We start from the raw sequence: 10,000 nt of genomic DNA, 5'->3' as shown, positions 1-10,000 counted from the left end.
CTGTGGATCTACAAGCTCACAATGCCAATCACATCTGTGGACCTTCAAGAGTCCTTTAATACTGATTTCAGTGACACTTTCCTCAACTTCCACCAAATTTCCAATTCCACAATATCTACAAATATATCTCAAAATGTTTATAAAACAGTGAATGAATCGCTGGTCACGTTCTGTTCATGCTCCCTGCTGGAAGATTACCCATGAAACCGTTTGAGCGAGCCCCATGGCCTGTCATCTGTTGCCACCTTCTGGCCAAAATGTGAACTTTTTTTTCCCTCACAGGATAGTTTATCTCACAAAGTTGATCACTGACATCATTATGAGAATATGCAAATTCAGATTGTTGGTGACAGGTGGATTTTCCTCTAACTCCGCCCCCGTCTGCCAATTTCTAGTCGAGTGTGTGTAGTCGAGGGCCTACTAGCAGTGTATATTTGTACGACTCTAAATGTTTTGATGAATTGAACAAGGTGGACCCTCTTGTAAACAAGTGTAATGCTTTATGGTGTCGCCCACTCACAGTTAACAGTTTTTGTATTGAGTCGTGCTTGAAATGTACTGTAATTCTACAAACTGTTAATAAATACTTCAATCAATCAATCAATCAATCAATCAATCAAAAACATATGGACAGTTGACAGACCAAAAATAGCTGATCTACAAGCTCACAACGTTGAGCGTGAGCATAAAATATAATACAATATAAAAAGTTATTTTTTTGGTGAAGAGAGTTGGTGTAGAGACTGTAATAACATGTCAAGTACAGTGCCAATTATGGTCCATTTACTAAGTATTGAAGTCAAAATATTATCACAGTATTCTGAGGCTCACCCACTTTGAAAGACCTAGACCTATAGAGTCAGACTAGTGAGTTCTGTGGTTGGATTTTAATAGAACTTTAACAGTCCATCAATGTTGGAGTGATCGTGTTGTTTTAAGCCAATATACAGTAGGTCACGTCACAGTCCTAATTTATATACAATTTACATATAATATATATATACAATTATTTTTAAGTTAAGTTTTTAACTTAGCCATAACCATATAAGGAGTCCCCAAAGCAGCTATACATCCAAATATGGAGTGTCAATCACAAACAAATCACTCAGCTCCATATATGGGCACAAAGGTGGGACACACACACACACAGACAGACAGACACACATACACACACACACACACACAGACAGACATGATCTGCTAGGTCTCATAGTAAGTGCTCACTGCTTCGCAACAATAGGACACAGTCCTAATTTAACAGCATTAACAGGTTTTACATGACGGCACTAAAACAATATATATGCCATAAACAGCCGTGTTTGTAAGTTCACAGTCCAAACCAACTGTGCATAAACTATAACGTGAACTGACTTCACCACTTCAAATCACTGCTGGCATTTCCTCAGCATTCATTCATTCTTTTAGCAAAGCACATTTCATCGTTTCAATCTGTTAGATTTTAGTCAGAGTTGGTTGTACAACAAACCACATGTGCAACCCAGATTCGGCTCAAACAGGAGATTAAATTAATTTCGCTCCTATGCCACCGAAATGTACCCATTCTACATACTGTGGAATACAATGAAATGTACCCATTCTACATACTGTGAAATATAATGAAATGTACCCATTCTACATACTGTGAAATATAATGAAATGTACCCATTCTACATAATGTGAAATATAATGAAATGTACCCATTCTACATACTGTGAAATATAATGAAATGTACCCATTCTACATACTGTGAAATATAATGAAATGTACCCATTCTACATACTGTGAAATATAATGAAATGTACCCATTCTACATACTGTGAAATACAATGAAATGTACCCATTCTACATACTGTGAAATACAATGAAATGTACCCATTCTACATACTGTGAAATATAATGAAATGTACCCATTCTACATAATGTGAAATATAATGAAATGTACCCATTCTACATACTGTGAAATACAATGAAATGTACCCATTCTACATACTGTGAAATACAATGAAATGTACCCATTCTACATAATGTGAAATATAATGAAATGTACCCATTCTATACATACTGTGAAATACAATGAAATGTACCCATTCTACATAATGTGAAATATAATGAAATGTACCCATTCTATACATACTGTGAAATAATATGAAATGTACCCATTCTACATACTGTGAAATAATGAAATGCACCCATTCTACATACTGTGAAATAATGAAATGTACCCATTCTACATACTGTGAAATAATGAAATGTACCCATTCTACATACTGTGAAATAATGAAATGTACCCATTCTACATACTGTGAAATAATGAAATGTACCCATTCTACATACTGTGAAATAATGAAATGTACCCATTCTACATACTGTGAAATACAATGAAATGTACCCATTCTACATACTGTGAAATAATGAAATGTACCCATTCTACATACTGTGAAATAATGAAATGTACCCATTCTACATACTGTGAAATAATGAAATGTACCCATTCTACATACTGTGAAATAATGAAATGTACCCATTCTACATACTGTGAAATACAATGAAATGTACCCATTCTACATACTGTGAAATAATATGAAATGTACCCATTCTACATACTGTGAAATAATGAAATGTACCCATTCTACATACTGTGAAATAATGAAATGTACCCATTCTACATACTGTGAAATACAATGAAATGTACCCATTCTACATACTGTGAAATATAATGAAATGTACCCATTCTACATACTGTGAAATACAATGAAATGTACCCATTCTACATACTGTGAAATATAATGAAATGTACCCATTCTACATACTGTGAAATATAATGAAATGTACCCATTCTACATACTGTGAAATATAATGAAATGTACCCATTCTACATACTGTGAAATAATATGAAATGTACCCATTCTACATACTGTGAAATAATGACGTTAAAACTATGACAACCTTTTTCCACTGACGAAAACTAAACGGAAACGAAATGAAAACTAAGCTATTATGATGACTAAAACTATGACTAAATATACTGACAATTTTGTCAACAAATAAAAACTAGACTATGTTAGGAAGGGACTAGTGGAAATAGCCGATCTACAAGCTCACACCGTGTCGCAGCTCGACGTGTTGTGAGCTTGTAGATCGGCTATGTCATGAGGTCAGCACATTTGGGCAAGTGGATATGGCCGAATTCTGCCCAATTAATGAGTGTTTTTTTTGTGCATGAAAACCCCCTAGTTTCATAATGTCACATGCTGCTTAAAGAATTGGGCATTTGGACGTTTTGCCTTATAGGCCTATAGGATGTTAATGGTATGGTCACATATTATGCTAATAACTCAAATTTCCCACAGGAGTTGAATTTCAATCTTGTAGTAGGCTACATGTTATCAGACACCTGAAACACATTGGTGAAGACATTTCTTGGTAACGATTTAGTTTGGTCAAATACCTGATAAAATGTCCTTATACTATTGCTATGGTAATGTAAACGTATGTTTTCTCATGCCAATTGCATCACCCCCCCCCCCCCCCCCTCTTCTAGACTGAGTGGAAAAACATTGAGGAGGATTGGAGCTACACACACACACACAGACACACAGTTGCGTTAATCGCCAGCCTTATCATTTTAGCTTGACCTGGATGTTTTTAGCAACACAATGGAAATGAGTCATTTGACATGTTCGCACACACAAACACACGGTCACACACACACACACACACACACAGTCTTTGTTTATGTAACCAAGGTAAGGCAAGGTGACAGACCTTTGGTCGGGCAGTGGCTCAACTCAACTGGTCAGTCATTGGTCAGTCTTTATGTACGATAGGACCGCTGTATAGGCCTATAGACTATCTTTTTATACATTTTTTTAATTTATTACTTTTATATAGCCCCTCCTATAGACAGGTTTAATGTTTGTTTTTAGTTCAATGTTTGTTTTAAAAATGCCATTGACAATGAAGGGAAAATTTACTTTTATTTTTAATGTCCCTAACACAAACATTAAATGCCATTTAACAATAAAGAGAATGTAATGTTTGTTTTGACACCGTTTCGTTTTACATCACCTAATCAACATGAGTTAGACTTTTATATATTAGCGCCCCTCACTTCACACGGGTGTGATTTCTATTTATTTTAGGCTGCAGACAGTATTGATATTTTTACTGATGTCTGATTTCCTACCAGCACCAGATGAGCTTCTCCATGTTCGCCAGTAGATGGCGCCGCTCCGCCAAACCAACTCCTGATTCTCTCAGTGCAGCGACGTGCAGCCCAGGTGCTGTAATAAATATAACAAACACACAATGTATTATAGCTTGGTTAAATATGATGATAAAATAAAATAAAAAGGTTAAAATGTTTAAAGGCCGTACATTAAAAGGTTTGTTTGGCCAACCCTTGGCTTCTAGCCTATTGCAGTCTTCTTTAGACATAGACAGACACCCTAGGATTCCGATAGAAACAATCCTATTACTGCTTGTTTTTAATGTTGTTGCCTTGCTTTTCTTTTATCCTCCATTTCTCTGTAAAGCACTTTGAGCTGCATTTCATGTCATGAAAGGTGCTATACAAATAAAGTTTTATTATTATTATTATTATTATTATTGGAAATCCAATTAAAAAATCCTATAAGAATTTGGAACAATTCTCATAGGATTTACTTCTATAGGATTATTATCCAATAAGAAATCCAATAGGATCCCATTTGATTCTTGTACTGGAATCCTACTGGATTCCTCTGCTGGATTACTATAGGATTCCTAGACTATAATCCAATAGAATTCTGAAAGAAATGAAAGCAAACACAATCGAACAGTAGGCTAATTTATTTCAGTTTCAGAGAGATAGAAATGTCATTAAATAGGACTGTAGACTAATATGCATGTCAAACTGGGGGTCCTTGAAATTCTGTTTTTTTTTATTTAAGCTGTATGCATTATGCAATACTTGCCATTAATATAGTGGTTGCAACTGTATTAATTGATTGCCCGATTGAGTCCCGTGGTGGGAGTTCTGCTCTGGTTTTTGTCAATATTAAGTAGTTCCGGTCATTTTGTGGGGGGGCACTGGAGCCATGCAGTAAAAGTAAATTAATCCACAAAACTAACAATTTTTATTGTTGACCTTTTTAAAATATTAGTTTGACTTTGACCCCTCTATCACATGGAACTATCTTTTGGGCGTGGTGATACGGACACAAAAAACATAGTTCCGTGTGATAGAGGGGTAAACAATTTTGCACTAATATTTTAGAACAATAGAAATGATGTTGTGGATTAATTTACTTTTAATGCGTGGCCCCAGTGCCCCCCCACAAAATGACCGGAACTTAATATTTCACAAAAACAGAGAAGAACTCCCACCACGGGACTCAATCGGGCAATCAATGAATACAGTTGCAACCACTATATTAATGGCAAGTATTTCATACAGCTAAAGTTTAAAAAAATCTGAACGATCCCTTTAAAGTTCTTCTCTGTGAAACAACATTATAATGGTCAACAACACACTTGACTGTTTTTGACACTTTGACAGTCTTTCTAAAACAAAATGTACACTCCAGAATTAGAAGAGGCCCAGTCCAGGGGCAAAGTCCTTGCTTTTTAGCTGACTCTCAAGTGACATAGAGAGAGAACACTGACTCCTACATGCTACTCGTAGATGGAGTTGTACACTCTTTTTACTGTGACAGGAAGTTTGCCTGCATCCTTCAATTTCAGAACAACACACTCCAAAAAGGTCAGTGTCTTTTTCAGTCCTTTAGGGTACTGGATTCTGAGTCCCAGAGCCATTGAGATGTCCACACTCTCCTCTGTGATTACCTGGTCATCCATCGACAGCATAATGTGGTCATATTTCATGGGGTGACCCTCCCTGCAGCCTTTCAGCATCATCTTTGGTGTCGACATTTCAGTGCTGGTCTGAGCTAGGCCCTGGGGAGAGGGAATACCATTAACCATCAGACAAACACACACCCTCTGGCTAGTCTCCTGCAGAGCCACTGTGTCAAAAACAGAAACAACCATATGATAATATAAAAACTAATGCAATAATAAAATGTGGTTCAATTACATAGTGCTTCTCCCACTAGTGAACGGTTCATGGCTCACCTCAACTTCAAACGGAAACTCTGGTTTCTCCTTGAATAGTACAGGCAAGAGCAGAATTGCTGCTTCCGATTGGAGGCCTTAATAAAAAAATATACAATAAGTTATTTTCATAATCCTTTAAAATCACGAGAACAAATGTCAGTCAAGTAGTGAGTGAGTGAGTGAGTGATTCAGGGTGCTACTGCCATCAGTCAGTTTTTGTTACTTGAAAATCTAGTTCAAATTAGATTCTGGCAATTACCTTTTTTCTGCCATCGCAGCGAGCTTATTGAGGATTTGTTTGTCCAAATCAATGTGATATCTCTCAGATCCCAAGCGAGCTTTAGAAGGCAAAGTAGAAGAAACATGTATAAAATATAGTCATAACTCATGCAATTAAATAAGGAGACAATTGTCACATTATTGTACTTACTATTTTGGATAGTCAGTCTGAGACATGGGAACTCAGAGAGCGTCTCTTATGTGCTGTGGTTGGACACAAAGTTTCTGCGGTACAATTTGATTCGTGTCAACCTTTCTTGAGGAGCTCTAGGTCTGGACGGACCTTCTCCGTTTCCTCTCTCATGACTCTCAAATGTTCTTTGAGAGTCATCTTCTCCTGTATCAATCTATAAATCAAACAAGTTCTACAGATTCAAGTAAATTGCATAACATTGTTGAAAAATACACACATTGGACCTTTAAATGTATCAGCATAAAGGTCCCAACGTTCATTCGGCACAGACTAGTTTTCAGCTAAAACAGATTTTTTACCATGGTGCTTGGATTAACCTCAGCTGTCTCTGTCTGACGAGGTCGCTTCCTTCCAGTCCATTTTTCTGTTATTTGTGCCATTTCCTTGTTAGACACAAGTAGCTTCCTTTCTTTTTTTAATTTATTGTGCAGTGAATCAAGCATGGCATCCTGTGAAACAAAGTTTTTCAAGTTGTTAAAGATGAATAGAAACACTAGAATGCATCCCTTACTAGAAAACCCTTACTAGAAAGTAGGGGAAAAGTGCCCCTATTCTGACACTCACTGAAAATCTACAAGCTCACAATGTGTCACTCACATTACAAGACATTGTGAGCTTATCATTTTGATTGATTATTGTTGGTCGAGAGAATTGGTGTGTAGAATGTGGAAAAAGAGCAAACCAGGCATAGAGCTGACCCCAGTCTACCAAGTATTATTTAGTTTACCAAGTATAGCGCTCAGTTTCAGTGGTTAACAGCGACACATAGAATTGTACCGATGCAGGTAACAACATGAACAAATAAAATCTTACATAGCCAGACCCAATGCTTTCCCTGAGGAATGGGTAGGTCCAGGTTTAGGGTTGACAGAAGTTCCACATACTGAAAACGAGTTGGGAACCTAAAAAGGAAAATCAAACAGTAGTAGTGTTGATATTAGCCATAATAATTAGACACTGACAATTGACACATTTCCCGACAACGTCACACTGAAGTTAAGAACCTGTATGTGCGCGCAGGTCGGGGTCAAAAGAAACCCATCGCTCATTAGATGCAATGTAAAAGTGGTCACAGCACTGACGTGTAAAAATGCATCCCATCAAACTTTCAGATGCTGTTTTTCTCCCAGTGTGGAAGAAGATTTAGTGTGGATGTTTACTGCGATCCCTTGCTCTTGAAATATACCTTGTTTTATGTTGTTAAGTATAGTAGAGTACATGAATGGACCCCTACAATGACTGGTCAGTTATGATGATGTAAACCTTTTCTCTCTCAAATGGAAATAATCTCTCCTCACTATTTGCAACATCCCGTGTGAGGTGGAATGGTCAATCTGACATGGATACTTCTATGATGAATCTTTACATACCGATGCAGTGCAGTGCCATGACAATTAATCAAGAGGAATAATGAGAGGAAGAAAAGATAACTCAGAGAGATCACCAGCATAAATGGTGAACTACAATGAAATCATCAGTAGCTAAATGTATTACTATTCTGGTCATCTTTATGTAAACACATTTTCATACCAATACATCACTTTCATACCAATACAACAAGTTATACATAACATCAAATAAATAAATACATACTGGTAGATAAGTACTAGAGCAACTAACTTAACATTATATTACTCATGTTGGCTATTCAACATAATATCTGGTCTCAAGCCCAATTTTGCACCAGTGATTCCCATAGGAGATTTGTGGTATTAATTCAAAATTAATCAGGACATTTCACAAAGTTTCAAGGAAAATAGCTATAGCCAATCTACAAACTCACAGCCTATTGCAATGCAATCGGCTTGCAATGCAATGTTATGAGCTTGAGGATTGGCCATTTTCGAATAGCCAAAGTATAACATAGTGGTCTAACAGATTCTTTGCTATTTTACCTGTGCCCCGGCCCAGGCCCCACTTTGAGAACAGCAATGCCCTACTATAGTCTAATTGGCAGCCCATGGAGCCACATTGTGAACCCAGACATGTTTGTTGAGTACACCAAGGTTTTATGTTAGAAATGTTGAGTATGGGTCCCCAGCATGTAAATTAATAATGGGCCTGCCCTGATATCGTTGGGCAACTGCACCCGAAGATAGTTAAAGCCTGTGTTTTTCCCAAATGGAAGGCTTATATTAAAAATACTCAATATCCATAAACAACCATTTCCACCGTCTTCAAAGCAACCACACCAAAACACGGTACAAAATAGCCCCTCCTCCGCGGTTCCATGTGTTAAACTTATGGGACAAGTATAGTGTATGCAAACAAATAGCAAATCACCTAAATAAAGTTTCCCCTATGCCATTTAATAAACAGTTAAACACTCACCTCAAAAAACGTTGAATAAACTGCTGAAAGTGGGAGTCCAGACAGGCATCAATGTCCAAGACGTGACGCAGTTTATATTATTTCCTCTTCTGAAAAGTTCAAAGCTCGCGCTAAGGACAGTCGGTGGACGCTTGTCAAAAACGAACAGATCTACAAGCTCACTCCGCGTTGCGACGCGACGAGTTGTTAGCTTGTAGATCTTAACATGAAACCGTGACGTAGTGTCAACCAATAACAAACAAAGAGACCGTTTACGTCTTGCTTGAATCACGACAGTTTTCTGAGAAATTCTAGACCGAGGTGTGTGTACGCGCGCGCACATGCGCGCATCACCCCATCTCCCATAAATTCCATCCATAGTAACACCACCAGCGCCTGTGTGTGTGTGTGTGTGTGTGTGTGTGTGTGTGTGTGTGTGTGTGTGTGTGTGTGTGTGTGTGTGTGTGTGTGTGTGTGTGTGTGTGTGTTTATCACTCCCATTGTAACAATAAGCAATATTTTATATATATATATATATATATATATATATATATATATATATATATAGTAACACACACACATAATATAGGCCTAATATAATTGAAGGTTGCAATTATATTATTATTATTATATGATTATCGAAGGTTAACTATAGAATCGTACATCACCCAAAATCCCCATACATGGGGAAAACCCACATTGTGCCCAGGTCTCGTGACATCATCAGGGATGATAGTAAATCAGGGATTATATAGTAAATGCAACCTGCTATGGAGATCCTGATGTCATCAATATTAATATATGGATATATGTCAGAACCTGTTCTGACATTATGTTGATCGTTCCCCATCCGTCCTTCCTCTTCGATGTCTCCCTTTTATCTGATACCTGTCCATTCCAACTATAGACGGGCCTGCTCCAAAGTTATGAGTGCAGCCGCACCCGGCAGCCGGCGAAAACTAGAGTTCTAAACAGGCCTGAAAATGAAGTCCCGGCCCTACCTGTGCCCTCAATGCCTGTTCACTCAAGACAGTGACACTGCCCCCGCTGCCACCCTCCAGATCTCCATATTTGGAGCTGACCTGTTCTAACATTCCATATGTTGATCTGACCTCATCAAAC

Source organism: Protomyctophum bolini, assembly GCF_963924005.1.
Source record: "Protomyctophum bolini genome assembly, chromosome: 23".
Lineage (NCBI taxonomy): Eukaryota > Metazoa > Chordata > Actinopteri > Myctophiformes > Myctophidae > Protomyctophum > Protomyctophum bolini.
This window is presented reverse-complemented; position numbering follows the sequence as displayed.